At 33.0% G+C, this 27690-nt stretch overlaps 1 long non-coding RNA gene across 1 annotated transcript; it reads right to left on the bottom strand.

Annotated features, from left to right (window-relative positions):
* Nucleotides 1-629: 629 nt before the first annotated feature.
* LOC132902256 (uncharacterized) lies at nt 630-24306 on the bottom strand. The gene is made up of 3 exons (XR_009657070.1): nt 23837-24306; nt 13896-13938; nt 630-982 (listed from the first exon to the last, which is right to left on the bottom strand). It is a non-coding gene; the product is annotated as an uncharacterized LOC132902256 (long non-coding RNA).
* Nucleotides 24307-27690: the final 3384 nt, after the last annotated feature.

Genomic DNA, 27690 nt, shown 5'->3' with positions numbered 1-27690 from the left:
ATCGTAAACCAAATTTAAAATATCATTCAAAACTCCATATTCGTTGCCCACACATCGATTCAAACGCCTAAGGGGGAAAACTACGCCAATAAATTAGATTCAATATTCGTTGATAACCGCCGTCCTCTTCGCACCTATACAGTTAGAACGAGTCATCAATAGTTGCTGCTCTCATTGTGTGCACATTTGCACACATACAAACATACACACTGCTAATTTGTTTTGACATATCTAAACGAACGACCGCTTTTCCCGCCTACAAGTTGCGTTAAAAAATTCGAAGGGGATTCCAAATTCGAAATCGCATTTTTATAATAATCGTACTGCCAATGATACAAAGTCTAAATTCGGCTTAGTTTTTTTTTTATGGAAGATCATTCAGTTTTATTGTTAAGCGCGATTGAGTTTTCGGTATCTATTATATTCTGGCCAGACCCTTTTCCCATTTTTTGCCCTTTGTAGTTGAATTCGCGCAATGTTCCCCTGTAACGCGTGCCGTTTGAGATATTGCTTTATATCATAAACTCTTAGTCGTTTGGATAAATATTTTGTTCATTATTCATAGCCACTAAACACAGTGCATCGACACGAATATGACGTTTCCTTTTGTCTTGGACAAAAACCTCTTAAATTATGCACGTAATTTTTACACACCTTATGAGGTTTCATGCGGAGGGCAATACGTGTCATTAGCGAGTCGAATAGACGTCGACTAATTATTACAAAATACGTAACACCAGGGTCCCCGGGGCACAATGCACAAAGACATCTATTGTGTAACGCAACAATGGAGTGAGTCACTCATGACGGACAGAAAGACAATGAGACTACGCTCTTCTAGGGCCCGTATAAAGCCGATATGCATAACGGATATCGAGGACACTAAAATCTAAAATATCAATAACCACTAGCATTACAATTACGGTATAAAAACATTTGAATACCCTCACCGCAAAGCACACAGCGCATCGGGGTCAGTAACCTGAAACAAAAGAGTTTATAAAATAAGTATCGTCATCGAGAATTGAATGCAACCGAAAATAATATAAGAATGTATCCTGGCCGCAATAGCGGCCGTGAATGGCTTACAGAAAAAAAAAAGAAAATCAATCGTTCGAAAAGAAAACCCATCAATCAGCGCAGTCATAATGCAACATTTAAATGTGGAATGATTTTTTGTTCGCAGTTCAAAACCCGCACGACCTTGCCTCGGTCAACCGCGGGCGCTGTATCCTAGCCGAAATATTGTTTTCAAACCACGACGCTTTTTGTACCTAGTTTTTGTGGCACTAATTTTACAATGGAGTGGCATAGTTATTTCCATGTATAGCTAACGTTGTTACAATGTTTGACACGCAATATAGAGCGGTGACCGTACAATGTACAGATGTTCAGGTTCTCGCGTGAATGTCAAACCTCTTGTTCAAGGTTAACTGAAGATCGACTATACATGGTATAACAAGTTATCGTAAACAATTTGCTAGGCCGCGCAAATTGAGGTTTTATTTAGTTTTTGGTTGATGTTATTGCCCGATGTGTCAGTGTCACATTGTGAGGTAGCCGCACGGAAAGTGACAAATGGCAATTTGTATTTGGAATGAAATGACTGATTTGAACAGTTTCGAAAAAAGAATCAGAACGCGAAGTCTTTTATAGTAGGGTTCTTTATACGAGCCATAATGAAATGAGTCAGTATGAAGTATGATACTGGCTGTTTTTGCGACGATGATGAATAAGCAATATTTTTTTGTAACTGAGCAATGGCCGATGCGACCTGTATGACCTAACTCTTTGTTGGGCGCGTCCTTTATCATTTTTGAGTGCAAATTGTCCGATACAAATAAATGAGCCACGTCGAGGAATCTCGACAAAGTGTGTCGAAACGGAATAGGCTCGATAAAAAACCTGATTTTTCATTCGTCAAGCAAGAAAAATGTGTTTTGGTCCTCGATATGAAGTAGGCGTGTTTTTGAATCACCAGTTTGTGGAACCGGTATAAGATACACAATAAATACATTATTATGCGGTATTTTTGCTGTTTTTCCTTGAATTATGAGCAAGTAGATATTATTGTTTCAAAACTATGGGTTTATGCGATTAAACTGTTTATTTTAGATAGACCATTACAATCATAAGGACAGTGTTTAAAAGATATGTCAACGCTTACATCTTTAAATTTGTAATATGATAAAATTTTCAGTTTAAAAGAGATTTACATACTAAATAAATAAATATATTTTTTTCTAATACGAAATGTGGAATCATAAAAATTTAAGTTTCTGTAAAATTTACCTGCATTTCGCTCAGTCTGTATAACAATTATATTTTTTAGATGAATTCTAAAATAAATAAATTTCATGAACAAAACTTACTTAGAAAAGGGCCAAAATTTGACAACTGTCAAAAAAAAACATTCGCGACAATAAATTATCACTTTTTTATTTCTTGTCATATACTTTCTAAAAACCAGAACGGCTTCCCGAAATAACATAATCAACGTAAAAATCTACCCATTTTATGCGTTTATCTAAACAGCTATCGCACCTAAATTACAATTTAATTAAATGTTACGAACGGTATGGAAATTTCCTAAGAGTAGTTTTATCTCAAAAAGTAGATAGTATAATGGACAGTAAGGTCTAAAGATAATACTAATAGGCGAAGCACTTTCAAAATAGTTACAGATATCAGTGCGTATCTGAAATGTCATTAAGTCTATAATTGACTATAGGTAAATATCTACAGTAAAGGAAATATAAAGTTACATACACACATACATAAAATTACGCCTCTTTTCCGGAGGGGTAGGCAGAGACTACCTCTTTCCACTTGACACGATTTCTGCATACCTACCTTCTTCCAGAATATAAAGTTAATGTTCCAATATAGGTTAGGTTTCCCTAAACCACATAAAAACAGGACAAATAAGTCGCTTCATGTAAAATCTTGACTTACTCATTCCAGGATCATGGTTAGATGCGCACCCTGGGTTCCTTTCTAGGGATCTCTAACGTCAAAAGTAAAGAATATATAATCTCTTAACAGTATAGATTGGTCTACACCACCTTGTAACGATTAAACCACTAATAATTATCATATTCTGGATTTATCATTTAGCCAATGGACTACAAACCTGTCAGTATCCAAACCTCAATTCCTTCAATATTTCCAGCCCAACTTGGCATTTCAGTTATACATACATACATATGGTTACATCCATATCCCTTGCGGGATAGACAGAGCCAACAGTCTGAAAAAGACTGAATTGCCACGTTCAGCTATTTGGCTTAATGATAGAATTGAGATTCGAATAGTGACAGGTTGCTAGCCTATCGCCTAAAAAAGAATCCCAAGTTTGTGAGCCTATCCCTTAGTCGCCTTTTACGACATCCATGGGAAAGAAATGGAGTGGTTCTATTCTTTTTTGTATTGGTGCCGGGAACCACACGGCATTTCAGTTATTTCGATACTTATACTCTAGGCATTAAGACAATATTAGCAATACTCCTTCCGGACCCATGACTACGCGTATTGACCCATAGTGACTACTGGATTAAAAAAAAAACTTCTTGTCTACACCATAGAAGCTATTAGACCTTTTTTATAAAAAAGAACTGTATCAAATCGGTCTATTTGATGCATTGTGGTCAATTTTCATGGTTTTTAAGATACCGTAGCGACGAGTAAACCTCAGAGTTTCGCTTTATATATTGACTACGGAAAATAAATTGGACAATTTTTTACGAAATTTAGTACAATTAAGTGCCTTGTGATTAGAGGAACGACACCATATCTTTCTCATAAAAGACGTAAAAGGCGACTAAAGGAAAGGCTCACAATCTCAATTCTATCATTAAGCCAAATAGCTGAACGTGGTCGATAGACTAATAACCTGTCACTATTTAAATCTCAATTCCATAATTAAGCGAAGGCGTTTCAGTCGTTCAAGACTGTTGGCTCTTGCCTACCCGCAAGGGATATAGACGTGATTGTATGTAGGTATGTTAGGGTACATGTGTAGAATATTTATAAGGATATGTGGATGTGTATCTGTTTGTTTATCTTTCATGCAAAAAAAATTTAAACTGAATCTAAAGTAAAATGTACTTTGCTGTAATGTGGCTTAGACATTGAATTAACACGACAATTCAAGGCGTACGAAGTCGCGGGCAGGAGCTAGTTAACTATAATTCTTTGGTGTTTCGTAAACTTTGTCGCTGTTTCATCATTGGACCGGTTTTCAAGCAGTCAATAAGTTAGGTACGAGTAAACACTGGCTCGTGTGAAAATCGATACGTATTCGTTATTCGTCACATCTACGGCGGTCTGTGGCGCAGTGTTAATGTGGTCGCCTTTTAGTCACAAGGTCCCGAGTTCTGTCAACGGTCAGGTTTTATTTAGTTGATCTTGCATTAAGGCCTGTTAATGAGCAGATGTGACGTGACGATCAGGTCATGATGGTATAATTTATTGAAATCAGGTTGAATCATAAATGCAAAATGTGCAATTTGGCGTAAATTATAGTAGGTATCGTAGGGTTAGCATATAATATGGATATAAAAAAAAAACAAGTTTAGGGTAACCCTAATTTCTTGCGATTAAATCGAAAAAATATTATGATTGCTCTTTTTTTTATTATTCAAGTTATGTTTAATCCATTCGTTATATAAATAGACAATGGAAAAAGAAATCGTCATACATTTAATAATCTTAAAAAATAACCTAAATGTTTATGTGCTTACAGTAAACCAACACACCACCACAAATAAACACCAATAAACAAATGAATTTACAACGTAAACAATGTGGGGATCCCACGGTGGCTTCATGAAATGTTTTTAAAATAAAAGGGATGTTTTTCCCTTACTGGACCGGTCTAGTAGCAAAACAGGTGTTGTAGAACGGTTTTATGCAAGATAGACCCATCGAGCTGTGCGCTGGCTGACGCAATTTCAAGCCAAAATATATTGATCAATGCCATCATTGTGTCATAGCTGACTGTGGCCCTTCAGCGGACTTTTTAATCTGTTTAACTCGTAAGGGATAAGTCTATGAAAATAATTTTTATTTTCAAACTATAATAGACGCTCCGACTATATCTGCGTTATTCTGAACAATTCCAGATAATTCGATTTTTTTGTAAAAAATAATGGTATCCTTCAAACGTAAGTAATGCCAAATTTTACACCCCGTAGTTTCGATTTTACGTACTTTGTCAAAAGACAATTTACTAATCACTTTTAGTAAAATAATTTTAATACCAGTAAGTAAAGCATAAATTCTTGGTTTAGTACAAAATTATCTTCTTCCACCTAGATAAGGTGAGTCAGGGTTTGTACAAAATTATACATATATATATAAATAAAAAAAAATGTTTCCATCAATTTCTACAGAAAACACGAGAATAAAACTACTTATTAGAACAAGCGGCGGTTCATAATATATCAAAAATCTTTTTTAACAGAACACACATCGTACCGCGACTTGTTGCATAAAACTGTCATCATAGCAGGTAGAGCATTCACACGTATTTCTTTGAAACATTTATCTCAGTCCTCCATAGATGCCTATCTTTAATCTCATACACTTAAGGTCCACATTCGCTTGCAAGCCTAGAAAAATAAGGGCTATAAAGGGATATATAATTTAAACCATATGAAAGAACCGTGATTGTCTGTGCTCGACAAAAACTAATCGAATTACAAAAATTAACCGTCATCTTGGAATCGTAGAAATTACGGCAAAGAAAAAGGTTTGTCTATTTTAACCCTTGTAACATAGTGAGGGGTATTAACGACCGGTGTGGTATGTCGCCGGATGTATTAATTTATTTAGTTATTTTCTTAGTGCCGTGAGGTTCGCGGTACTTAAATAAAGTATATAGATATCGTCAAAGTCGATTAAGGGCATTTCCTTAGTCGCCTTTCATTAATCATTGCTAATAGACTTGGTATTCTTCTTGTAGGCGATGGGCTAGCAACCTGTCACTATTTGAACTGCAATTCCACCACTAAGCCATACAGCTGAATATGGCCTTTCAGTCTTTTTAAGACTGTTGGTTATGTCTAACCCGCAAGGAATATAAACGTGATGTATGCATGTGTGTATTTTCTTAGTAATTTATTTACTAATGAAATCTTAATCACTTGCGTTTCGATAATACAAACTAAATATTAACTTATTTAACTTAATGTTGAGAACTATGATGGAAACAGTTTTAACGTTAAAAGAAAGTTAATAAATTATATTTTCAACGAACTTATGTGTCTAACTATTAAAAGCATCGCGTAGGTAATAACCATATTTTGTAGCCAACTTCAAATTTAAAAATAAAAAGTTAACCCTTCTCATGGCCATCAAATTAAACTATACTATACCCAATTTCAAAAGCAAAATAAATAGGGTTATAACCTATTTTGGGGTCGAAAAAAGATAAAAAATGGATAAGATACCTGCACTTAAAACCAAAACAGAGTGGTCTTGTCAGTCGAAATGAAGTTAAGGCTTGTATACACTGAGATATTTTTTAACTAAAATCACAAAATCCACAATTTTTTTGTTTCAGGTTAGCTGTCATTGTCATCATATAAATCACGTCTTAACTAAAAGTGGCTTGACCTATAAAAGGTATTATTAAATTCCAATTGCATTTCGGTATAAGGCTAATGCAAAAAAAAAGCTCTTCCATTACTGAGCGACTTATTGACTGATAGATAACCTCACAGCCCAAACCGCTGAAATTAGAACTTTGAAATTTAGCATCTCGGTTACTTATGTAGTTTGAGATTGCATTAAGAGAGGATTTCCTAAAATTTCCGCGGGTATTTTCGTTATACCCGGCGAAGTCCAGTTATTATTTCTATTAAATCTTAAATCAATCAGCTTTTGTCTAAAGCAGACTAATTCAACATCAAACAAAATTGTTTCCTAGCTCAGTGTGCACCCAACTTAAACACATTGGTATCCCAACGTTTCAAAGGATCTTATTATTTACATTTTTTTGGGTCGAAGAGTTTAACAAAAAATGTAAAGGATTGCGCACCAAATGTCCCGGCCAGACAGGTTGGGCCGATCTTTTTAGGGTTACTCGATTCTCGTAACACATTTGAAACGATTTTTATCGACCCAGTTTCGAATCGAGTTTATTGCGAGCGACGTATTTTTTTTATTACACGTACAACGTCTTCATTCTTTATGCGGTAGACAGAGCCATGTCACAAGACACGAAGACCTACAGCTGGATGGGTGAATGTTGGAATTGAGATATACATTGTCAGATTTTTTTCTAGCCCATCATCCAGGAATCCCAAATGTTCAAAGCCTCTCCTCTCCCTTGAACGACTTGTGAGAGACTATGAAACAGTTGGCACACGCTGACTTTTTTGTCTTCTTTGTATTTCTACATGAAATTAAAGATTTACAATCAGAATGCACGCCTGGGTATTATTGAATAAATAGTTATTTGCTTATAAGTAGATTAAATAAAATGGAAATTTGGGTAAATATTTAAAATATTTTTACGTCAAAACAGAAAACTTTATTCATAAAAATCAATAAAATTATTTAAAAAAAGGCATTAATTTAAATTACGACTTTCTTTCGAGGTGTCAATATTAGTTGACTTTATCATAAATAGTCACTAAAAGAGCAACAAATTATCAAAAATAATAATGCGCAAGAAAAAAAAAAGACAAGAACAAAGTGAATATCAGTTTACGTAAAGACACAAAAACTTCGTAAACTATATATATTTTCGCCCACACAAGATTCAGAAAGTTCAATGACCGAGGGATCCTTTAAACAAACATGGCCGAAAATCCAAAACATGTGATTCACATATTTTCAGTAATAAAATTACATCGAAATAATTAGCGCTTACCTACAATATAACTCGTTTATATTTCACGGTATCTGAAATTTGCCTCTTATCCATCGTGGAATGCATTCTTAAATATTTTTTCTTCTTTTTATCCATATCACAATACATTATTTGACGTTGATTTTGAGTACAGTTGTACTTATTTTTAAGAAAAAACATAAATATCCCCTGCGTGATAGACAGAGCCAATAGTCATCAAAAGACTTATAAGTTTGATGATTTATTTTATCGGTAGTATCTTGGAATGGACGACAATATTTCTTCGAATAAAACCAAGATAGCCATGTTTCCAGTAACTGATAAAGTGAGATAGCAAGAAAAATTATGAGACATGATCTAGTGGTCTTTCGTGTTTTTCATGCCGTAGAAAAACAATAAATAACTGTACACGAAACGGTGCAATCCAAAATTTCGAGTTTCGGTGAGGAGGCTCACGTTAATACGGTACCGAGTAATGTGATGTCTGGGGCGATACGACCAGGCTTGCACGTAGCCCATTTGTATACCAGTTTATCGTGGCATATCGTGAAAAATAACCCAAAAGAAAAGATCAAAAGACCTCAAAAAGCCGACAGTTTGAAAGCGAGTTAATGATCTTGCAAGATCGAAATCTTGCTCACGCGGTATTTCCTTGAGGCATGCAGTATCAATGACACAGTGCATCGCCAGTCATGCAATAAATAAGATATTCCAACCAACGTAATTAGTAGAGAATAAATTGACGTTGATATCCGAATAAAAAACGGAATAAGCTGATACTGTTGATATGGCCGAAATTGTTCTGATTAAAAATGGATGTGTCGTTTAGCATTTGTAAATTGGCTGGTATTGCAAATTTAAAAGGAATTTATATTCTGTGACAGCAAAAAAGTTTAATTAAAGGCACTGGCTGGATTGCGTTTGCGCACCGGCAGAAAATAAATTTTTAAAAAAGGAAATTCAATATGGCGTCGCATCTATCAGCGGGGGAGCGATTAGTATACGTCGGCGTCATTCGCTCGCTCGCCACGCCTGCGTCATGATGGATCGGGGGAGAGGGTTAGCGTGACTACCATTTTTATTTATTTTAGACAGCAAAACGCGCCAAAATTGAGTGCGGACACCCGCATTGATGACAGTTGATACGCTACATGCAATTAAAATTGGCGCACGAACAATAAGAATGTATTTATATGATAAATTGATTGTGAACCCATTATAATTAATTACACAAGAAATTTAATTTTGAAATGCGATGGTAAATGTGAAGTAAGATACCGATAGCCAATTAAATGCTGGTTAATTAAAAGTGGGAATTATTGGATCCATATTCAGACCAGCACTGCGGTTATGACAGATGGAATTCTGTAATTATTAAACGTGATTCCATATCCATTACCTATTTGCAAAATAAAATCATTATGCAGGAATAAAGAGTGATTGTCAAATATAAATGACCTATTAAGGTATCTACCTTATATTTTTATGTGGCTTGTTATATATGACAGACATAACTGACATTAGAAGAGCCTCAAGTAGCGTCATTCTATTATCCTGTTTATTAAAGTTAATCTCCCGGGTAAATAATTCATTAGATTTTATTTCTCAAATAAGTTTTTGATGTACTTTACCTAATAAACGAAAAAAGTACCTTCTTATCTTAAAGGTAATTGACAACTATTAAAAAAACGTAATAATTACAACAATTGAGATGGAGAGGGATAGAAGCGACGAAGTGAGACGAAGAATTTTAAAACAAAGAGAAGTGTGGCCCGCCATTGACTTTAATTATAACCTATAAAAATTTATTGAGGAAGCAACAGAATTAAAGGACTGAGACATTCTGGGAATTTGACGCGAGAACACATGTAATGCCGCCATGACGCTAATGAGACGCCATGTTTGTAAAGCAACTGTCACTCGAATATTTTGAAATTCGAATTTGGGCGATTCGATATTTCTTTTTAATATCCAATGGTAACGAATGAAGAAGACAAAGTAAGAAATATAATGTTACGACTGCGTTGAAGTCAGTTTAATCAACAAATAACTAAACTTGGGCACAGAGATATATTATCATAAAGGTAAAGCATCAAGCTTATTTTGATTTTTTATATTGTATTTAGGTAATTGATTAAATTTGAATCTCTAATAGCGTGGTCTATGATCACGGCGGAAGACTACGGGTAAGTATAATAATTTTATTTTTAACCTGTTCAATATTATCGCCTGCTTACAAGTAACGAAACGAATGAAGTTACGAAATGAAACCATTATATTAATTAAGGATCTATACCTAACGCAAATGATCAAAATCAATAATCACAATTTTAGTTTACCTCTAATGCAACGAGCGATGAAATACTTCATTAAATACATTTCGCAGTGTAATCTCTACTCGTAAATATTTTATGGAGCTATAAAATACGCGTCCAATGCCATGTTTGTTAGCGTTAATGTTTTAAAGTCTTCGCACATTACGACGTGGATGAGTGTTTTACAACAATGATTTAACCGCTGTGGTCTTTCGAGGCAAAAGCTATAGATATGATAATGGTTTTCCGAATATCTATTTTCATATTAAGAAATCTCGCTTCCAACAACGACATGTAAACTGTAGTTTATATGCGAATTCAATGTATAATAAAAAGTTATGTCCAACTTATTTTAGTACATTTTGCATGCGCTTTCAGAGGCGTAACCTTAACCGACAACAGAAAAAGGGTATTTATCTATATTTTCATACACCATTTTATATATCATTCATTTGCAAACGCACTTATGATAGTACCTACCTTTGGATTTCTTTCAAAAAGCTTTTGATATAAGTATCTTCTAGTCTTCTTGGCATCTTAACATTAATTTACACACGTTTCTATAGGTGTGCATCAATAATTATTGTAAATAACACAAGTAACGAGAAACTGGACGATGACTTCATATTGTTAGATCACAAATTCTTCAATAAAATTATGTAAATCCAAAAAATATATAGGTATTACTTCTATAATTAATTGAACTTCCATCAAAATACTATTGCTTATTGCATACACATTGGATAGATAACTTGATCAGAATGTTAAGTACTAACTGGGTATGTACCAGGTAATTATTAAAATAAACATCTGTGCATAATTTTTCACACGGTCACATCACTACTTAACCCTTCAGCGCTACACTGTGGTCACTTAGTCCCGGCCGACGCGAAACTGACGATGAAATTGAAACGAACAGAGTGAAAAACTTAACCCTGCGAATGTGGTACCCGTTGGGTTATAACTCTATGCAAGGATATCACAATGAAATAATTTGCATAAGAATAGTACGGAACAGCTGTGTACGCCATGTGCCGCCACTGTAAGTACTATGTTTGACTTTAAACGGGAAACAAGTGTCTTGAGATTCTCAGTTGCCCACTAGGTGGTTTGAAAAAAATTGTGTCACCTTGACAGTGGTTATAAATATTAGTATTTTTATTCAGAAAAAATAAAATAAGAATTTGACAGAGATATCCCAAGTAAATCTTTCTATTTTGTTGTCGTTATATTCGATAATAAAAAAAACTCGTATGATGGTGAATTTTTATGTAGTACCGTACAAAACATGTTATTTATTTCGTGCTGATCATATTAAATAATATTAAACACGATATGATTTTACTGTCTTTTGTTCTTCCACGTAAATCATCAAGCTAAATTGTAATTTACAAAGAACAAGGAACTTTTATAATGGTAATGACACTTACTCATGACGATTCAAAAACCCACAAAAAGTTATGCCAAGCATTCTTTTGTAACCCGCTATGGACATTTTATGAGCCGTTGAAAAAATACGCGAAAATTATACACATTTTTCCATCAAGATGTCGGTTATAATTACATAATTTGACGACGGGTTTTCGAGAATCTCGGTAAAGGAAACAAAATTGCAATTTTGGAACATTACAATGCAAGTAACATAACATAAAAACAAACATAATACGTTTATGATTACATTGACCCTCCCTAAAAATGTGACGATAAAATTTACACGTACAAGCATATAAACGTAAACTGTGTCATACAACTGGAAATGTTAGAATTCATTTTTATTGACATAATCCTAAAATTTACGATCAACGAACCAAGTTCTTCAAACGATTCATGTCCTCAGAACCGTGAATGCATTAGAATATTAAAAAATATATCATAGGCATGCTTCTCACATAAATTACAATCTATGCATGCATGCGTGTATGGGAATAACCTAAACAATGGGGTAAATCTTAATAAATGATCACATACAAAGTAGGGTCGCAAGACATTTGAATCTCAACCCTTTCATATCGACACCTGGCCGAGGATGCCAGAGTCAAAAATTTCTTTTATCACATTAGCATAATATTTATAATATTGACAATAGGATGCTTTATTCAAAGTAGTTTTCGGTGTGTTTGATTCACGGTAGCGCTTTGTAAAGGAGATAAGGGGCACAATGGCGCACTTTGTGGTGGCTCGTAAGACGTTTGTTGAAAGGGCAGCATTGGTTGCAACTAACGAGCCGAGTTGAGCAAGTCAATATCAATTTAATGTTTATTCCAACTCGGAATACCGATGTTATCGTTTAAACGCAGGTTTATATCTAGGTAATCGATTACTGTAATTTTATCATTAATTTTATACTTCCAGTAAATTATTTAGTTAAATTGAGTTGGTTTACCTTTTAATAAATACGTTCGCAAAATACGTATTATCTAATTCAAAGAATATTGATTGTTTAAAATATGGGTGAGTGGAACAAAAACGAGAGTAATTTATCTCGGCACGTAAAAAAAAACCCCAAGTTAGCCGTTGCATCTTCCGATCCACTTTCGAAGACGACAAAAAATCCTTTTAACCTCACAATAGATATAGGTCTTTTGTCTAGAAACCGTCAAATGATACGCATTAGTTTTTTTTGTTCTGTTATGAATACATTTAAAACAGGAAGGATGTGAAAGTCGCGGGGTATTAAAACGCCGTATGGCGGTGAAGGGTTAGTAAGGGTGTGTTTAGACCGGCTGTTTTGTATAGAAAGTCATTTAATAGAAGAAGTATTACCTCAAGACGGCTATAAATTATTCTTGCTATTAAAATTTTTGGCGTCTCCATTTTTTCACTTAACTTTCATTATTATTATTTTAGTCCACTTTGAGCGAATAAAAGTTAAATAATTGTATCTTTCTTTGTACCTACTAAAATATTTTATCTGTAATCAGTTGACATTATTATTACATGCCGTCACAGTAGATATCATATCGCATTCAATGCTATCAGGATTTGACTTTAAATAATCAGCTAGGATAACGTATCAGATTAGCGAAGAAAGAAAGTATTGATACCTATCAATTTGACTGATCGGTGAAACCTGCATAATTTTTTTTAAACTAAATTATATTTGGTTATGTTTCACACTATTAAAAAGATTACATATTCCGAAAATTAATGATTAATAAAAACTATTTAGAAACTATTGCAAATCAATAGCATGCAAAACTTAAAAATGAAACGAGTAGGTATTTCTATAAATTTGCACTAAAACCAAAACTAAAATTTCTATTATTTCCTTGAATTCTATTTTTTATTCTAATTAGTCAAACATTTTTTTTATTCTCGTCAACTAAACTGGATATGGCAAAAATATTTTTATTTTTTATTCAAAATTGTAAGCCCCATTGGTAATACGTAGGAGACATAAATCGTCTAAATCGCGACCGATAGGGGTTTATTCATATAGGCCTTAATTTGACTAACACATTCAACAAATAAAATATGCCAGCTTCGATGAAGGCCGAGCTGAGAATCGAACTCATAAACCATTGAAGATTTGAAGAGCCAACGTTCACCGCTAGACTACGGCACGCTGAAGTAGGATGACGAAATTAGTGATATAATGAACAGGTATTTGGTTTATTTTAGTAAATTTCAATTACAGTAAAGTATTTATGCTTCAATACTGAATAATATTGTTATCTTTTTTACTTGTATTAAAAGGAATTGTATAATTAAATATATTTTACCTTTTGAGCAATTCCGATTTTGTGTATTTTGCACATGCCAATTCTGAAACAAACAAAAGGACAATTACGATTTGTTTTTTAAGAAAAAACTTAATAAACGTAGCATTACCTACCTATGTACGATATAAACATCACCATTGTTAATGAATTGAGAAAAAAAAACATTTTAAAAACAAAAACTCGACTGCTGACAATCAGTTTAAAGACAAATTAAAAATTTTATATGCACATAAAAAAACTCAAAAAGGTTTTGTTGCCACTCGAATAAAAATTAAAGTGAATGGTTTTCGAGTATTTTCACTGATAACGCTAACAGATATCGTGACTGGATCACTTTGCGACATTTAGCAGCCACCTGCTGCGGTTTATGTAACTTGTTTTTTTTTTTATTTTCATCGAAACAAGCGGAGTTTAAAAGATTTTGAAAGGATAACCTTTATTTAAGAGTTGTTCGTTTAAATTTGGAAAACTTAAACGAACAATTCTTAAATAAACTCTTTTTTATTTCATTATAGCTTTGATCTGATATAAGAAATACAGCTATATTTAAACAGAACTTAGTTTATTACTTGAATAAAAAAAATCGACTTCCAGGTCATTGACTAGATCAAAGATATGAAAGTTTTAGTGAGGTGTAATTGAATACCTAAATAAATCAACCTCATAAGAACGCGAGCTGGCAGCCAATTAGTCAAGAAAAAAAAACAATATTTAAAACTTAAAAGAAAAAAATACTCCAACATGTTTACGAATAAGTGATGTTAAAGTACAAATCATGAGATAATTTATCAAGAAATTTATCACGGCGAGGTGTCAACAAATCACATTCAGCCATTTGTCTATGTCTAACTGGGCTTATCGTCTGCAAATATCTGTGTCGCTGAAGCCCATATATTATTTATTTATGCAAGAAATTTGCATCGACTTTTCAAGGGTTAAAAGCGGTGAGTGGTGGAAGCGGTTAGAGTCATTGCGCATGCGTTAACAGTTCAGGGGCATATTTTACTAGTGACTTCCTTTAGTTGGCAGAAAATCACTTTGACGCCGCATTTTGTACGCATTTCATTAGTTGCTACTTTGTTTTAGAATATCTTTTTTTTAGTGCACGTTCAAATGTTGAAATGTTCTAATGTTGTTAAGTTGTTGGTATTAAAATTTTTAAATTACCTTTTTTACGTGGCCTTTTAGTCTTTTCAAGATTGTATATTTCAATTATTACTTTGAACAAATTAAGTGGAAATATAAGGCGGCATTGTTTCTATAAGATATTTTTAAAATATTGTGTAACACGAGCCTTGTTAGCAAAATTCCGATCCCTTAATTTGATGTTTAACATACGAACGAACTAACCAACAATGTAGCAGCCAAAATATCAGGTTTCTATGCTTCTTAGAATGGAACGCAAGATGATGGAGTTAAATATAGTCAGGAAGTTTATTATTATTGTGCCTATGTAACTTGTTTTTTCTTTAAAAAAAAAAGAACAATAACAAGTTCTGTGCAACAAAACAACGAAAAAAAAAGTTTGTCTTTGACCTTTTAAAAATAAAACTTGTTATTTATAGCCGATTACAAAGCTAGATCTGTTTTGGAACATAAAAATATATTTGCATCAAATTATTGAAGCTATTACATGTATAAAATAAAAAAAAGTTTACAAGCTACCTAAATATTTTTTTAAATGTTAGCTAATTACTGGCAACCAATAAAAAAAATATACGAAAAGATATTTTTACAATAGGCCAATGCTAAACTTCTTGTACAATGTCCTCTTTTGTTGGAATGGGCTATGAATTTCTATTCATAGTATTGTTGTTCAGAATAGTAATGGATTACGTTGTTACTCTGTGAAGCATGTTTTGACAGCAGTAAATAGTTTGTATGAAGAGTACAAATACCGCAACTGTACCTATACGTACAAAGATGTAACTATGGTAATCAATTTAGAGCTAGGTTTTTAAACTTGTTAATTTTTTTTTATACAACCTTTTCTGGGCAATTTACGCATATTGGATCATGGTAAATGTTGCAGAATTACTTTTCCTTATTTGCCCTGTATGATATACATGAGAAAGAGATGCGAATATTATTCTATCTCGGTATAAAATAAATAAAAATCAATGAATTCGATATTGATAATTGCTGAAAAGATGAAAGCAAAGGCTCTACATACATTGAAGTATCATACTTATAATGTCATTATTCAATCAATGTTTAATAAATTATTTCCTCACCATACGAAAACCAAAGTACATATACTCGTATATGTAGCATTATACAATCAATCCTTTTAAAAACAATATAATAAAATGATGCAATTTATAATCAATAACACAAAGGTCAGAAATCATCAAATATCATTTGTAATTGTCATATTGTGCCCTTCGGTAAAATCGGGGGCAATGCTAAGGTTGGTAATAAATAATAATTTACAAATACTCGACAATACCGTATGTCTTTGTTTAATTACCTGTCAAAAATATGACATCTAACCTTTGGAAGAAAACAGTTTCTTATAAAAGAAAAAAAAAACACACCATCGTTGTTTACAAGCATCGTAACCTTTTTAGTCGAGGGCACTTTTTGCTGCATCTATTACTCATTGTAAGATGAATTTACTCTTCATGGAAAAAAAAAAGTAAACGTTCCAATTTCGAATTAGTTCTTTTTTATTTAGGATGTTTAAAAACAAGTTATTACACAATACTAAATTAAAAATATTTTGAATTCAATTCTGATAAAACTTTTTGGACAATATTTGTACCTTTATTTACCTACTATTTATATAAAAATCACATGATCTGTCCATCACCACGAAACACGGTAAATTTATATTAAGAATTTTATGATTTTCCCAGTTAACAAAAACCCGTACAGAGCCTAGTTAAAAATTATAGTTATACTCAATTCCATACTGCTGAATTGCTGAATTATTGTTCAAGAGCTGGTGTTCATGTCATTTATTCTATTCTTAGCTGTGACCGTGTGACTCACGCCAACATGTTTTGCTACCAATGTGTTTATTGGTCAAATGGGTATTAAGGCATATGGTTATCTTAGCTTGTATGACTGGCAGCTATTCGTGTTATAACATTGAAGCAGCGCATCCACAAATAAGTATAACGACTTTATTCCAGATGGGGTAGACAGCGCCTTCAAGAATACGTGACTTGATAAAAGTAAACCGAGATTCAGAGTGATAGTTACTGGGCCTAAAATTTAAAAGCCTATCAACCCTTGAATAACTTTTATAAGCGCGGGAAGTGAGAGCTATCATATACCTCTATCTACTATATTTTTTATTGCTACCAAATTAGTACATTTTGCCCCAGAAAAAGTACTGATTTTCTGTAATTCGCGGTAAGCAATTAGTATGTGCCGTCAAATAAAAAATCATTTAGGTACAATTTTGTAACAAATTTAATATCAACACGTTTCGTTTTTCCTAAAATTATAAAAACGTAGATAATATTTTTCCAAAAGATTGCTCTCTCAGCTCTTCGTATAATTACGTAATCACCAAATTACATAATAGGCGTCTTAACTGCGTCCGCGAGTACAGATAACAACAAAAATCATATTACTTTAAAAAAACTTCAATAACTTTCCAGACTAAAAGTTGTCTATTTGAAAAATTACAATTTTATTTTTAAACTTTCTCATTATAAATATTGTCAGTAATTTTTTCTTTTTACTTTATCCTTCGTATTTTTTTTATTAATTAATGTTTTATTAAAAAAATATATAAATTTGTATCTAAGGCGAATCTTATATCCCCATAATTTGAACTTCGATCCCTCACCAATTTGCGTCAGGTTATTCATTTAGGTTGTTTTTAGGTAGCATCTTATTATCTAACACTATTCAGCAGTTTTTAAGAACTTATAATAATATTTTTAATAATGGCAATATTTAAAATTTGCACGAAATAAATTATAATTTTTCTCTGTTTCATCATTAAAATTTGTTGCTCAAATTTGGTACCTATAAGTAACTTTTTTTTTCAAAAAATAACTCCATAGATTTTGTCGTTGGCTGTACCAAACTTGATGTTGATAGGGCTTAATAACAGGCCATCATTACAGGCTCCAACACCTTATTAAATAGAACAGGGTATCTAGTTCTAGTTATAATGTGTCTTATTAAGCCAACTTCAAATTTATATATTTACTAGCTTTTGCTTCATTCCCGTGAAAAATTGTATAAAAAAGTAGCCTATGCCACTCCCGCAGGTCTGCGATAAATTTTGTGAAAATCGGTCCAGTAGTTTTCGAGTTTATTCGTTACAAACATACAAAAATACAAATCTTTTATTTTTATTAATAGTGTGGATTTATACATTAATGGGGCGAGTAACTGAACAGGTGGGGTACGATCAAACTTTACATAGCCAACGTGCTATAAGTATTCACGAAACGAATTTTGAATAATTATTAATCTGATTAAATCATTTAGCCCCGTAAGTGATAAAGTCAATCAAGGAAAATACTAATAAAATTGGGATTTTATATATAGGTGATGGGTTAGTAACCTCTTTGAGCCTCCATTCCACCATTAAACCATGCAGCTGAACGTGGCCTTTTAGTCTTGACTGTTGTTTCTGTCTACCCCGCAAGGGATGTAGGTGCGAGTGTGACTATATTTACTATGTACGAGAAATCAAATTCAAACACAGATAACAATATCGGAAACAGATATACAATATTATTATTTTTTTCACAACATAGTTATATCAGTGTCACACATTCAAAAGAAAATTCTATAAAACCGTTCTAAATCTAAAATAATCAGCGTGCAATCAAAGATCAGTGTCGTGATGGTGCGTTTGGGCGGCACCCAGAAATAATTAGCGAAAATTGGCGCCAACCGGTATCATACCACTTTGTACGAGTACATTTTGCATCTCTTTGTTTTTGACTAGCTAGCTTTCGCTTGTGGATTTCCTCGCGTGATATGTAAGAACATACATATGTATACAATAATTACGTCTATATCCCTTGCGGGGTAAACGAAGGCAACGTTCAGGGTTGAAGATAGAATTGAGATTAAAATAGTCTAAAAGAACAATCCCATATTTATTAGCCTATTCTTTAGACGCCTTTTACGACATCCATGGAAGACATGGAGTGGTCCTATACTAAAGCGCAGGGAATCACAATCTTACCCGCATTAGATATAGATGTGACTATTTGTATGTATGTATATTACCTCAGTTGACACCTTATTGTTTTCAGTTAAACATGCGAACTTCCAGCGTTAGTCCTGGTAACTACATACATACATACATATGGTCTATATCCCTTGCGGGGTAGACAGAGCCAACAGTCTTGAAAAGACTGAATGGCCACGTTCAGCTATTTGGCTTAATGATAGAATTGAGATTTAAATAGTGACAGGTTGCTAGCCCATCGCCTAAAAAGAATCCCAATTTTGTAAGCCTATCCCTTTTAGTCGTCGCCTTTTACGACATCCATGGGAAAGAGATGGAGTGGTCCTATTCTTTTTTGTATTGGTGCCGGGAACCACACGACACCCGTCCTGGTAACTGACGTCTCTAAAATGGATACCAGGGTTAATTTATGACCATGATTCTCGAATTGGACTCCCATTTGACATGACCACAACTTAACCCATATTGGATCATGGAGGGAATAGGTACATTTTATTTCTAATTCAGACTACAGTAATAAAATGTTTTGTCAATGCATAAATTTCCTTTAATACACTGAAGGGGTCGTTAATTGCATTCACTGACAAGTTTATTGGACGTAAATCGTTTGGCCGTACGCCATATTTGAGATCAATTTAACTCACATATAAGTACCATTTGTTAATAATAACATTCGTTCCAACGGCCAATTGGAAATTGTGAACAAATTTTCAGGTGCTAATTAAATGTTGTAATAATTGATTACCATTTTATAATGCCAAGTGTAATTTCCTTTATTCATATATACACATTAACAGTGCCGTGTGGTTCCCGGCACCAATACAAAAAAGAATAGAACCACTCCATCTCTTTCCATGGATGTCGTAAAAGGTGACTAAGGTATAGACTTACAAACTTGGGATTCTTTTTTAGGCGATGGGTTAGCAACCTGTCACTATTTGAATCTCAATTCTTATCATTAAGCCAAATAGCCGACCGTGGCCATTCAGTCTTTTCAAGACTGTTGAGACTGTCTACCCCGCAAGCGATATAGACGTGACCATAATGTATGTATGTATGTACAAAACACACATTATCAATTAAAGCTGTTTGACATGGGAGCACACATGTCGATTACGGAAAAAAAAAACACTGACGTTTTTAAAACTACAAACGAACGGACTTGTTACAGAGCGTGAAATAAAAACTATTAAACACCAATCATGAACGAGAATGAGAAATTAAAAGTTGTTAAGAGTAATTCATTTTTAAAATTAGCACCAGCGTCAAACCAATTATGTCTGTAACGAAGCGGCTCAGCGTTCAATATTTTGTAATACTTCCTATTGCCTTACGGCTAAAGATAAGAGGTGGCCATAAATAATAATTAGCAGTTGGGATTCGAACCCGGCGCACTTCGAAACTAACGACCAAACCTGTCGCCCGGGGCGGGGAGAAATTAATAACACGATTAGTACACACGACATCACATCATGTTAAACATATTATCAGTGTACTCAATACATTGACATGTTAAAAAAAAGCTGTATAAAAAATTTAAATTTTTTACAACGTAGGTAGTTTTGATTTTATTTTCAATAGGATTTTTTTTAAAATAAATACTCGTAATAAACATATATAGATACATATTTACGTCTATCTTATTTATGGGATAGACAGAGTCAAGTCTTTAAAAGATATCAAGCTGACTGACTATACGCTAAAAATATTGATTTGGACATCAGCTAAGTTTTTGTACTAAAATTTACAGCGTAAAAGGCGACTAAACAATATGCTTATAAACTTAGGACTCCTCTTTTAGGCGATGAGCTAGTAGCCTGTCACTATTTGAATCTAAATTCCATCATTAAGCCTTACATAAAACTGAACGTGGCCCTTAATTTTTTTCTAGATATAGATGTGATAGTATGAATGTTATAAAGCCAGAAGCTAAAGCTATTTAAAATTAAGAAAGATTTTCCACAAATAGTTGACATAAGATATCACGAAGTACAGTTTGATCTGCAGTCGACTGTACCGCTCTGATTTATATCTTCATATTTTCAAGTAAGATGGTAATGGTTTAAATAGACATGCGTTAATGGTAACGATAGCATTTACTATAATACCATTAGATATATAAAAAAAACAACTATGTAATTGAAAAAAATTGCTGTAATTTTGTATGTAAAAGTTAAATTCCACGATAAAGTCGTAAAAATAAGTTAAATCTAGTCCTCCATATGTCCATACTTCTATAATATGCATACTTTTATACCTATCTATCTACTAATGTCATAAATAGGAAAGTGTGTTTGTTTTTTTGTCCAATCTTCCCGTCCAGACGGAGTTATTAAATGAAATGTTAATATGAAGATGGCCGAAAGTGACAAAAGGCTTTATTTAACAAGACAATTATTGTATTCCCTAGAAAAAACTGTGTAGAGTAAGTTAACTAACGCTTTTCCTGAAGAAAGGGCGCTGTCAAAACTATACTATTCGTTGATAGATGGCGCTCATTCATGCTGCGGGAAAAATCGCAAAAAGCAATGATTTTATATTTTTTATGCAAACCCGAAGTAGCTATGCTATGCTACCTTCAACGTATGAGATTTTAGTCATAGATACTTTGAACGCAAGCAAATTTTAACTGCCATTATAATAGTAAGATGGGACCAAAATCAAATTATTGATTCAATAAACGTACTACTACTTAGGTACTGCTTTTTTCATGCACAACCAAATAATTGCAGACAAAAACTCATTACTAATGGTAAAACTACTTACTTGCATAGGTATGTCAAAATCAAATTACTTCACTAAAAAGTAATAAAAATTCGAAATTCCAAAGAGTTCGAAATTCAAACGTACTCGATTTAAAGTAAAGGTTTATTGGGCGATTCTCAGTGTGCCCGCAATTGAAAAAACATTAAAAGTTTTCATTAAAGGAGTTTCTTTTTTGTTAAAGAGTACCTATGTAGTCAACAAGTAATTATGCTGTCATTAATCTGTTATGGCGCGTGAAAGTGTCGATTCCGTTACGTTAAGACTAATAAATAGCGTTTATTAATAACGATGTATTATAGTTATTTCAGTATTACTGGAGATTAATGTACGTGACATTAGCGCGTTCTTGTTTTTAAATAACTTATAAATAGCAATTATCTATCGTATAGAGCTGCATTGTTGATGACCGTTAAACACAGGTTTGGCCGAGCACTTCCAGTTATTGCTACCAACGATATTTTCCTTCATACTTGAGGTTGCAATAATAAATTCAAATAACTAGTTATGTGGTCGCCATTACAACGACAGTATTTTCTGTTATATGAAATATTATTACATGGAATAGTAAATCAAGTATCTAGATGGTTTTATATCTGCGACCGGCGTTGATTTAAATAAAATCCTCGCCTTATAGATAAACATATTTTATTGTAGCGACAATAATATTTTCCTTTTTTTATTTTTTTTATTTTTGGTTAAATAATAACCAAATTTTATTATTCAATTATAAATAATGCTAATGAATTGAGTACATATGCCATTTAAGTTGAAATACTACCGTAGGATATGAACGAACACGCCTGCTTACATACTATATTTTTAACAATAATATCAACCTACCTACAAACGACATAGCAACGCAAAGATAAGGCACAGCTCAGTGGCAACATAACACACACACACACACATAAAACGCAAATTGTTTTGTCTGATAAAATTAGCGTTTATTATGTACCGTATAAAGAATATTTATGACAACAAAAACTACTTTTCGAAGAAAACAACTCGCCATGTTAAAGGTCATGACATGATAATAGGTTCAACATTACGTAATAATTTTTACATACCTATTTTTATTTTAAGTAGGTAATACAACGTTATTTTTAATTATTCGACCATAAACTCGCCACTTTGACTAATCTTTTAAAAATGTAACATAAAAAAACATATTCTAAGATTTTAATATTTTGCCATTTAGCACGAATTCTAAAAAATATTTTTTTTTCGCGTAATTTATAATAACAGTATTTTTTTTCTTTAAATAAATAAATAAATAATTATTTTATTGAGAAAAAATTAAGTTATTGGTTAAAATTGTTGACATAGTTAATTTGAATATCTGATATAATATATTTATATTGGCTAGACATTTCGTCGGTATTTTTTCTGTTTGCCCTGTAGATAAGAAGTGGCGTATAAATCCTAACATGATAAAACTCATGACTTATGATACGGCTGCTTATCACCAATGTACATTCATATAAGTAGTTCTTGTTGCTAGGTGATCTTTTGTGTGGTGGTGATGGTTTAAGATTTAAAAAAAAATTGGGTTAAGATTTGTATAAATCTTCCTATTTTAAATTTTCTATATCACACTCACAAAATATGATTTGCGATATTATTTCATAGAAACTTGTAATGCCTTTGAAATAGTAGAATGAAACGCCTCAATGTGAAATTTTTTTAAAAACACGTGTATGTAAAAATTAAAAGTATGTTAACTGTACTCTAACACTAAACGCGTAAATATTTTTGTCAAAACCCAGTATTTTCATCCCTTAACAAAAAGTCAGATTGTGTTTTTTTACGGTCATAAAAAGTTTATTCACAAAAAAAAAACAACCTGCTATCGGCATCCATTATGGTGAACCTTTTTTTTATTTTTTTTGGAATTGTGTTTATCAAGACGATAACTTTTTGTCGCAAAATTAATAGATTGTTAAAGGTTTGAATTGAATGAGTAAAGTCATTACTAGTTTCATTTAAAAAAAATCAAGACACTTACCAGTTGATCAACTGAAGCCTCGCAATCTCAATTTTTTAAATTTATGATTTATTTGAAATTCGTTGCTTTCCTTCTTCATTATCACTGTATTTGCGCTCTCTTTTGCTCTATTTATCTATCACTTTTCAAATATCACAGTCTTCACTTGTTTATTAATTTCACATTTTTTTTTAATTAATTTGTTGACCCATTAGGATTTAAATAAATCCAGTAAAAATTCATTAGTAACGTTGCTGATGATAGAGCAGGCAAATATTGTAGTCTTCGGAGCATCTTCAGAATCACTAATTCAAATTCACTATCATCTTTATTTTTTTTTTATAGGTACAGTTAGTTACCAAGAATCTTATAAGAATTCCTAAAACGTCAAGAGCGCGCTGTAGTCGTATGAGTATAAAAAAAAACAGTCGACGAAACGTGTACGCGCGTTGATCGTCGTCGCGAGAAGGGCAAAGCGCAACGAGCATCGTCGGTGCTCCGAACCAACGGATTGTGTAAACGCGAGCCACTCGCTTGGTTGGCGGCGGCGGGCGGGGGCGGCGCGGGGGAGGGTCGCTGGCTCTCTCGCACGCACACATCCACCCCACCGTACACAGCTCCCATCCATTAACGTTCCTATTTTGAATATGCGACGCGCCAATCTAACTCCTATGCGCTAGGTATACGACCTCGAGGGATGTGACGAGCGGACCGCGACCGACATCAGATCGTGCGTATAGAGGGAGAGGACCGAACATGCGCACTCGTGTGAGAGGGACAGACGATTATTGGTAGTTTAGCCGCGTAACGCATGTGTGTCCTCTTCAAGTGTTCACCGATGCCATAGTACCGTAGTGTCAGACTTTGTAAGAACACGCAGATGAGTACTTGGTCTTAAATTTTAATGAAAGGGATTCTGTTTAACACTCTATCCTTACAGACTAATGGGATATTTTAGGAACATGTGGCGTACAGTTGAGGCGCTCTTGTAATCGAAATCGTTAATTGGTAAACACGATTAAATGAATCATGAAAGGCAACTCAATTCTCAGCTAGTTAATGAGAAGTTCAAAATTCTGTCAGAAATGATAAAATTCATTAATTTAATTTATCAAAATCATTTTTTTTTCGAAACACTAGCGAATTAGAAAGTTGCCTCAAAAGATGATCACGATTCTTAAATAGCAAATATCATGACACAACTTACTTATATCTCTCTCAATGCAAGCACTTAGTGCCAGAACAAACATCATTTAGAACGACTTTAGAACCACTAGTTTATTTACTTTCCGAAATGTAAAATATACCTACACTTATGTTGTGCACACTATGCCAAAGTGTATGACTCAATGACAAATACATTCTACCAAAAACATTTTAGTGATTAGCGTTAGTACTTAATGAGAAACGTGGTAAGTTGACATTTGGTGTACGCCAACGTGGTCTCAGATGGCTCGAGAATGAGCGCAGCAAGCTATTCCAAAGAGTTTAAACACCTTTTTCGTGTAAGCTTTGCTTTAGTATTACAACCGTGGACAATGAGCCGGAGTGAAAACCGTTTACACAGTTGGTAATGGAACAACACGAACATACACTCCCACTATATATGAGTCCACGTTCTAAATTCAAAATTTATTCGACATAGGTTAATTTTCCATTCAGTTTGAACCAAGTTTAGTTTGCAAGACTGGTTTTATTATCTTTCTAGTCCTCTAAATGTCACATATCAATGTAATTATACTTGGATATTCTGAATAAATTTACGTCTGTAACGATGTCGAACACAGGTGTTAGTGTCGACTAATTTGCCTTCTCTTACCAGCCAGTCACTCTTTGATTTATTTGTGAGGGACGAGCCACAAGTTGTTAAGGTTTTAATTAATAGAGCATTCTGGAATTTTTCGAAAGTTTTACTTAGGCGTTAACAAACAATTTTATATTGGTCAACATAACTCAAGCTGTTTCCAAATTGATTTATTACTTTAATTAAAATTCTATTCAGTTCCAACAAAGTATTTCTTTTTCGTTCCAAAAAATATTTCTTTTTCATTTTGAATGTTGCTCAAAGTCTTTTATGGTCTTTTTAGTGATATTTATATAGGTAAGTACATAGAAATAACTATATTCATTATTTCAGGACAAATAGCAGCCATTTCTTTATTTAACTCATGTTTTTACGTAGAGTTACAATATGCCGAAAACTTTACTTTTTCGAAAATGTAATCAAGTTATTTCAATTTAAGTACCTTTCTACATATATTAATTTCAATGTCATTGTATTTTTATGGATGACTAGGTATAACATTTATAAATGTTCATACTTTTACGCCGTTTCTAGGTACATACCTTTCGTTCATAACATGTTCGGTTAAAAAAATCTCTAAAATCTTTTTTTTATCCACTAATTATATTTTATCTTGAACGAAGCCAAATAAAATGAAAAATTTGAATAATTAGTTTAAAAAGTATTTCATACATACCAATGTGAATTATGTATAATACAACGTATCCTATGTACATTACCAGCCTTTAAAAAACTTTCACATTAATACTCTTTAAAATTTTGGTTATTTCAAATATTTAATTTAATAATCTTTCACAATAGACTCATCACTTGCTATGCTATCTCCATTATTTTGCTTACTATAGATATTACTATAATTTAATAATTTCATTGCTACTTAATTTTTACTTACATAATTATATTAGGGCTCATGTCAATCACGAGTCACAGATGAATCTCAATTTATTGTGTTTAATATTTTGAATTTTATCAAACAAAAGAAACGTCTTCAAAATGTTGTCTGAAATGCCTTCGGTAAAGGTTTTAAATTGATAACAGTTTATTTGCCACCTGTTATCGCCAAGATAAGTACGACTTTGACATTCGTGATGATAAAAAAATACTTCAACCCACTAAGTTTTGATAGCAAATAGGTAAATTTTTTACTTCGAATTTTCCTTCAAGTAAACTATTTTCTATTTTATCAATCAAAAAAATGTTTATTACACCTGTCTTCTCAACTATCTCAAACGCTTTTTTTAATGTTTCTCTCATACTACTTCTACTCAATTAATTTTGTATTTTTCTTTTGATTTCTATATTTAACATTTTTCAATATACTGAGAGACGAAATATTTAGGCCTAAATAGTGTGTTATTTAAATTCACCTACCTACGTACCTAAGCAAAACAAGAATGGTTTGTTCTATTTTAAAATTATATTTTTTTTTTGGGATTTTTATTTGTATCTAACAAAAATTATTTATTTTGTTAGAATTCTAGACGTTTCACTAAGTTGTACTGAGTGGTTAATTTCCAATAAGAACATATTTCTTGTTAGAAATTGAAATACCTATTACTTTCAATATCTACCTATTTTTCTTTTTATGAGTCATTTAATAATATTTTTGCACTTTAGTTTCACAATAATAATTAAATGTAAGATTTATTTTTACACTGTAATATGTCACACTAGGATATTTCGTCGAAACCATTTTGTACTAAACAATTTGAGCGGGAAAACAACAGAATCACCCTTTATTTAAATTGAAACAAACACTCCGCTTGGTTGTTTAAATCAAAATAAAGACTTCTGACTGAATCACCCGATTATTTACATCGATTGTTTTATTATCCGAATTCGAATTTAGAACGCACACACAGGGTTTAAATTTTCAATTTTCGAACTCGCTGTCACTGGGCGCGCTCGATTCGCCTCGCATGTAATGTAACAAACGGTATCGCTCATTACTCGCAATAATTAGCAGTTATTGTTTTTGTTGGTCGCGTCAGTGGCGGTCGCTCGCGGCGCAAGTTGGCACTGCAACTCTTCGCATAACACTACCAATACTAACCTCTCTTTCCCCCTTTAC

This window comes from Amyelois transitella, chromosome 11 (genome assembly GCF_032362555.1).
Source record: "Amyelois transitella isolate CPQ chromosome 11, ilAmyTran1.1, whole genome shotgun sequence".
Classification (NCBI taxonomy): domain Eukaryota; kingdom Metazoa; phylum Arthropoda; class Insecta; order Lepidoptera; family Pyralidae; genus Amyelois; species Amyelois transitella.
The sequence above is the reverse complement of the archived record's forward strand: the minus strand, read 5'-3'. Positions and strand labels throughout refer to the sequence as shown.